Below are 7,782 nucleotides of genomic sequence, written 5' to 3' on the forward strand. Positions count from 1 at the left end.
ATGTACTCTGCATGTAAGTTAAATAAGCAGGCTGACAATATACAGCCTTTTGTATTCCTTTCCCAATTTTGACCAGTCCACTGTTCCATGTCTGGTTTTAACTGTTGTTTCTTGGAGTGCATACAGGTTTTTCAGGAGATCAGCACGGTGGTCTGGTATTCCCATCTCTTGAAGAATTTTCCACAATCTGTGATCCACACAGTCATGGCAACCCACTCCAGGATTCTTGCCTGGAGAATCCCACAGACAGAGGAGACTGGTGGGCTACAGTTCACAGGGTCGCAAAGAGTCGCACACAACTGAAGCAAATGAACACACACACACAATCAAAGGCTTTAGCATAGTCAATGAAGCAGAAGTAGATTTTTTTCTGGAATTCCCTTGCTTTTTCTATGATCCAACAGATGTTGACAATTTGATCTCTGGATCCTCTGCCTTTCTAAATCCAGCTTGTACATCTGGAAGTTCTCGGTTCATGTACTATTGAAGCCTAGCTTGATGGATTTTGAGAACTACCTTACTGGCATGTGAAATGAGTGCAATTGTATGCTAATTTGAATATTCTTTGTCATTGCCTTTCTTTAGGATTGGAATGCAAACTGACCTTTTGCAGATCTGTAGCCACTGCTGAGTTTTCCAACTTTGCTGGCATATTGGGTGCAACATTTTAACAGCATCATCTTTTAGGAATTGAAACAGCCCAGCTAGAATCCCGTCACAGCCACTAGCTTTGTTCATGGTAATGCTTCTTAAGGCCCACTGAAGTCCACACTTCAGGATGTCTGGGTCTAGGTGAGTGACCATGCCATTGGCTATCTGGGTCATTAAGACCTTTTTTTGTATTTGAAAGGGTACATAGGATATAAAAATAAAACTGAAATCGCAGGTACTTACATGGGGGGAAAAAATGAAAAGATAGGTTAAAAATAGAATAGCATCAAGCAGTGGTACATTTACTGTTTTGTTGAGCAATATGAGGGCACCACAATAATTCGCCAATAATTTACCCTGTTCTTCATGGGCAAGGATGTGTAAAAGCATGTTTGTTGCCTGAGGTAATTGCTTACAGGTTTGGTCTACGTGAAATCCTCCACCCACCCCTGGCTGGATCCTATCTGCTTTCTTCTTTCCATGACCTGTAGCTCCTTCAGTCACCTCTGAGTTTCTGTTTTGGTTTACTTTCTGTATAGAGAGCAGGTGACCAGGGGCACCTTAGGCACCAGGAAAAGGAGTATGTATATTATTCTAGTGTGCCAACTCTGATTAGTGGGTTTTTCTTTCAAACAGTCATAGAGGCCAGATGGAACTATAGGGTTGGCCAAAAAGTTCATTTGAGTTTTTTCCATAAGATGTTACTGAAAACCCAAGTGAATTTTTCGGTCACCTCAATACATGATTTCTATTGAACAATGACAAAATAGCCAGGAGAAGTAATAGAACAATAGAAGCTGGGCACTTCCTAGCCTTCAAGGCCTAACTAAAGTTGACTCTTACATTTATTCCATATTCTTTCTCTCTAGCATATTTTTCTTCTATTGTAAAACTTATCCACTCTTGGACTTCCCTCCAGGTAGAGATAACTAAATTCTGCATGGTCTTGCATCTAATTACTATTTGCTTAGATGGCATGAATTTTTTCCCACTGTATTGATGAGTGTCATGATCATATTGGATAATAGTTAAAGTATGAACCCTGAAGACAGAATTGTTACACATCCTCTCCTTACATTTCTCTCAGCTGGAAAGTGTTGATAAGTGGGCTGAATAGCTTTTGCTGTTATTATTATCTCACACTCAAAAGGTGGAGGCCCTTTGGTGAGGGTAATGCCCACTACAGCTTTGACACAGGTCTTTAAATCTCCCAGGTGAGATGCCTACCTGTTCTTGGCCACTAATTTGCTAAAAGAATGTCAATTAGTTCACTTCTGTATTTTCTCATTTCCACAAAATCATTCATGTTTCCTGTCTTCTAACGTCAGCCTGACCTGAATGGCTTCTCTTGGAATTATTAACTTACAGTCCATTTCTATGAGCTCATCTGGATGGTTTTTCCCCTAGCAGTCCCACAGATTTGCTCTCTGATCAATAACTTCCTATATCATGCATCACTCTATTATTTTACTTTACCTTATTTAAACCTATTTATTTAAACATACACACAAAAAAAAACTTACTGAGAAACTGGGTTAGTCATACATCACTGTTGGGAAGATTGTGAAATGATACAACTGCTCTGGAAAACCGCTTGGGGGTTGCTTTAAAAACTAATCACAGCTCCACCCCTCCTGAGTGACAGTCATACTTGGAAGGAGGGTGAGGTCACAGTACCTCCCACAGCCTCTTGTTCCCTGTGCTAGAAGAGGTCAGGCAAATGTTTGTGGAGGATTTAGAGGTCTCAGTGAGGGAGAAACTTCCTTACGACCAGCATCTTCCATTTCTTGTAGGCTGGGCCATTCACCAAAGTGACTAAATTCAAAGACAGAGAAGAAAAACTGAAGTCTGTGTTTGTCTGCTTTGACCCACTCAGAATCCAAATCTTAGGCTTTGCTAAGTGAAATTTGCTTATATGGAAGATCAATTAATACGTTGAATCTGTTTGGGAGTTCTTGCTCCTCTGAGTCCTGAGAACAAATCAAGATAAATGCACCAGGTACAGGAATGAAAAAGTGTGAGGAGATCTTTCTTTCTTGTGCAGTTATTTTTTTTCCAATTAATAATGTGTTTGACCTCAAGTATATTTTTTCTTTCAGAGAGTTTGCAGTGGCATGCATGTAATTAAATTTTGCAACTTCCTTACTACCAGATGGCAGTGGTACGTAATGCACATCCTTGTCCTCATACTGTTTGTGTTCCAGATCTGCAGGTTGGACCCAGCTCTTAGGAATGGACCCACTGACAACCAGGTAACTCTGATGGTCATCAGATACATGAATAAAAGAGGCAACAGCAAACCAGCAATAGCAGGAGAAAACAACAGAGGAAATGAATATAACCATTCATTTCACTTAAATTCTTAAAAGTTTGAATGAAAAGTATTAATATGATGTTTGCAAAAACTTAGTAAGCAGAAATCTCAATTAAATAGAGTTGGAAGTTCAGAGGGGGAAGCTCTCATACCCTGCAAGGATAGCAGAGCCCAATGGGGAAAAGAAAAATTCATCTTCTTTCCTGGCAAGGACTCTGTCAATGAAATCCCAAGGCCTGTTTGTTTACCAGAGCCCTTCCAACTTCCTTTTTCCCTTTATAAAAGTGTTCTCCTTCCCTTGCTGTGTGGGGACTTGTGCATGGCTCACCATAGCTACGAACCCCGAATTGCAGTTCTCTGTTGATTCCAAATAAACCCATATTTTTGGAAGAAATATCTGGCCATCTATTTGTTTCAGGTCAACATGTTCAAACAAAATATTTACCTACACTGGCTTTAATTCTCTTAAAAGAAAAAAAAAAAAGCTCTTTTCAAATTCTGATTTGAAATTGATTTTATGCCAACAAGAAACTGAAATCAGCCAACAACTGATTTCATGGCTGTAATTTTTGAAACATATAACAACGTGACTTAACTGATTTGGTATTCAAACTTACCTTGAATGATGAAAACTTAAAAATGATAATAATGTACTGCTTTTTGCATTTGTTGTGCTACTGTTGACCATGATCAGTAAGAAATACATTCCAGATTATTTTGGTACTGCTGATGCAATTGCACTAAACTATAAACCACAAGCTGTTACTGAACATCATGTTTCTTAGATTGTCACCTATAAATAAACTGGGATTCAAAGTGGATCTGTCGATTTTCTGAAATAAAGTCAACTTAGAAAACGCACAACATGGAAGTTGCCAGTTAAGTTTTATTTTGGGCAAAATGAGGACTGCAGCCTGGGAGACTGCACTTCAGAGAGCTCTGAGAAACTGCTTCAAAGAGACAGATGGAGGAAGGTCAGTATATACATGATTTTGGTGAAGGGGGAAATACATGCAATCAAGCACATGTTTTTCCAGAAGTTTTCTGCTAGTCAGGAGGAACAGTTTCCACCATGAAGGATTTTAGTGCTTTTCTAGATATGAGGAGATACAAGAGTTGGCCTCATAAAATAGGCTCCTGAAAATGTCTAACGATGTGAAGACCTGTCCTGCCAGTTTTTTTCCCCCTGAGCACAGAGTGCCTCACTTTTGCTCTCCACACTGAACTCCTTTCAGAGGGTGTTGAAACTCAGTAGAGGTGACAGCAAATAATTTAATCTTCATAGAGATAGAGGGTAAGTACCCATGGCAAATGCCAATTTGTAGTTGACGGAAAACAGTGCAAATATTTTAAGAGTTGCAAGTTGTTCTTAATGGAAAACTGAATATGTGAAGTTTTGTTTCACTTGTTAATACTTCAGATAGCATTTTACTTTTTCTAAGTATGCTGTTTCAGAGTTTTACTCTCCTGCATGTTTATTTCATAAATTGAAGACATGTGAGACTGATACCAAAGGAAAAAAAAATCATAACTAGTCTTTAGATCATTCCCTTTTGCAATGATTGTATATAAATAAAAGATACCAGCTCTTTACTTCTCACTTATTAATTGTATTTAATGAAAATCAGTTGGCAGTGCAGTATTTGTTACCCACCTCTCTTGCCAGCTAGATATGAGAAGGTATGTTTAACATATTTAAATCTGGATAACTTAATAAGCAAGTAAATAGAATATTTCATTGATGTATAACATTTAATATTTATTATCCAAATCTAATTTCCTATATAAAACATATGGGTTATATGGGGGGAAAACTAATCATGCAATTACATTACAACTCAACAGTTGTATTCCCGGGCATTTATCCCAGAGAAGACATTTTCACACAAAAACTTGTACATGAATGTTAATAACAGCTTTGTTTTACCTGAAAACTGAAAACAACCCAAATGCCCTTCAATGGATGAACAACCCAGCTGTATGCCCATATCACGTGATACTACTCAGTGAGAAATGACCTACTGACACGCGCCACAATGTGGATGGGTTTCAAGAATCTTATGCTGAAAGAAATAAGGTGATCCCAGAAGATAACATACTACGTGATTTTATTTATACAGCATTCTTGAAATGACAAAATTACAGAAATGGAGAACAGATTCGTGATTGCCAGAGATTAAGGAAGGAGTAGGTGTGAAAGAAAAGTGGCAGCCTGGGCAATCTGAAGACTGGGAATCTTTATCTTGACTCTACCAATGTAACCTGGTTTATAATATTGTACTGTGTTACAAGCTGTTACCATTGTGGGAACCTGGATAAAGAATAAGATGATCTCTGGGTATTATTTCTTATAACTACATGTGAATCAACAATTATCACAAATTTTTTTAAGTTTAATTTCTAAAAATCTGTGATTTTTATTTATTTGTCGTTTATTTTTTCTTTGGATTAGTCTGTCATATTTGTATAGGGTGCAATGTGATCTTAACATAAAAGATATTTTTTACTTATATTCTACATTCAGCCTCATTAAAAAAAAGAGTTATTTTAAACTGGGTACTTTTGTTACATGTTGTTACATTTAGAAGACCACAACTCAGTCGATAAATCATCTGCCTCAATGCAGGAGACCTGGGTTCGATTCCTGGGTGGGGAAGATCCCCTGGAGAAGGAAATGGCAACTCACTCCAGTATTCTTGCCTGGAGAATTCCCTGGACAGAGGAGCCGGGCAGACTACAGCCCATGGGGTCGCAATAAACACAACGATTCCCCTTGATAGTTTTGACCTACTTCTTGGTTTCATTGTTAAAAGTTCTATCAATTCTCATACGTCTAACCTTTCTGTCATTTATTTTAATATTTCAAAATCATAACATGAGGAAAGTGCAAAGTTGGTTTGGTACAAAGTGGCTTTAAATACTCCAATACCCACAGCACGTATGGACAGCGGTGTTTTGGGAGAGGGAACAAAAACTTCTCTCGCCAGACAGCCTGGAATCTTTGCGCTGACTTTGAACTTCTCTCCAACAGTCAGCAGCGCGCTAAGGGTAATAGGCCGACAGTCCTGAGTGACGTCTGGACGCCAGGTCGGGGCGGTGCAAGCTGCGCGCCACTGCCCTGCTTTGAGCTGCTGACGGGTCCCGGCGGTGCTTTAATACCGGTCCTACGTGGCAGAATTGGGAACTGCAGGCACTCGGCGGCATCCTGGACCCCTGCGCGGAGGAGCGGCAGCCCCGTATTTTCCTCTAGCCTTCGCCCAAGGAAGAAAAGCACTGGAATGGAGCCAGGATGCTCCGGGCCTGGCCCTTTCCGCTCTGCACACGCGTGCAGCGGCCCGGGGTCACAGTCCTAGTGCCGCTCCAGCAAGCGGGGGAGGAGTGATAAGCCATTTGTGCTTGGCTTGGCACGCCCTGGACCACCCTTTGGAGTTCTCAGCCTTACGGGGCTTGGAGGAAGGAGGGGAATGAAGAGTTCATTGGGCTTGGGAATCTTCAGTTTGGGGAATTAATGCCAAGCAGCCTTCCGAAATGGTCCTTAGGTCCAGTTTCTGTACGTATTATCCAGTCTGGGTGTTGTGATCTTTTTTTTTTTTCCCCCCCTTCTAGTGGTTTGAAAGGGCAAGTTTTAGTTTGCTTCTTCAGGACCTGCTTTGCTCCCATTCTTCCCCATTTTACTAAGAGGCATCGCTACCCGCCCATACCCTCAAGCCGGATCCTAGGAGTCGTCCTGAATTTCCCTCTCCTCTCTCCGTATCAACAAGCCCTGTTGCTTCCACTTCCAAACAGGTCCTTTTCTCTCCACTTCATTAATGACTTTCTCAAAGCTTTCAAAGATCTCCCTCTGCCCCTAGTATGCAAACACAATGAGCTTCCTGAAGTATGAATCAAATTCTGGCATCCTCCATTCAAAAGCCACCCCCTCCCCACCTCTCCAAATTCCTCTGTTTACTGGTCTCCAGCCTTGTGGACCACCGCCGCCTTCTCTTTGACCATGTCAAGCCTGTTTGTACAAACTGAGGAGGGCTTTTCCCTGTCAATGGCGGCTTCACTGTCATCCTTCAGATCTCAGTTCAAAAGCCCCTCCACAGAGAGGCCTTATCTAAAGGAGGATCCTCACACCTAATCAACTCCAGCCAATTACTCTTTCATATCACCGGGTTTTTTCTGTCATAGATAGAGATTCTGGTATTTATTGTTTATCCCTTTCACTGGAATATTAGTTCCATAAAGGCTAGACTGTTTATCTTGATCACAGCTAACTTTGTAATACCAAGCACAATGTCTGCTTAGAGAAGGCATTCAATATGTTTGAATTACTAAATAGATGAAAAACCATTTAGTCTACTAAAAAATTGGGGATGGTGGTAAATGTGGCTACTACACTATGAAAATGGATCAGGAGGTATGAGAGTTGCACAGCAGAGATTCACTCAAAACAACGACATGGATTTTACATGACGTCAGAGGAACCCCTTCCCTAACACAGAACAAGTATTCCTGTGGACTCACCTGCTCTGGAAATGGGATACATCTATTGGAAATATTTAATTTTTTTAATGTTAGAACTAAAACAGAGATATTAAGAGAAATGAATAACATTAAACCAAGCATTATTTATAAATCAAGATCCTAATTCACAGTATGTTACAAAATTGGAAGTGCTAAGTGATATTATTCTTGTATCTTTCACACAAACAAAATTTTTAGAAGAGCTGATGGCCATGATATACAATAGAGTTTTTATACCATAGGCTGGAAATTGCTTTTTGAACAAAAACAAACAAACAAACAAAAACTCAGGACACAGAGAAAGCAAC

Source organism: Ovis canadensis, chromosome 8 (assembly GCF_042477335.2).
Source record: "Ovis canadensis isolate MfBH-ARS-UI-01 breed Bighorn chromosome 8, ARS-UI_OviCan_v2, whole genome shotgun sequence".
Classification (NCBI taxonomy): Eukaryota; Metazoa; Chordata; class Mammalia; order Artiodactyla; family Bovidae; genus Ovis; species Ovis canadensis.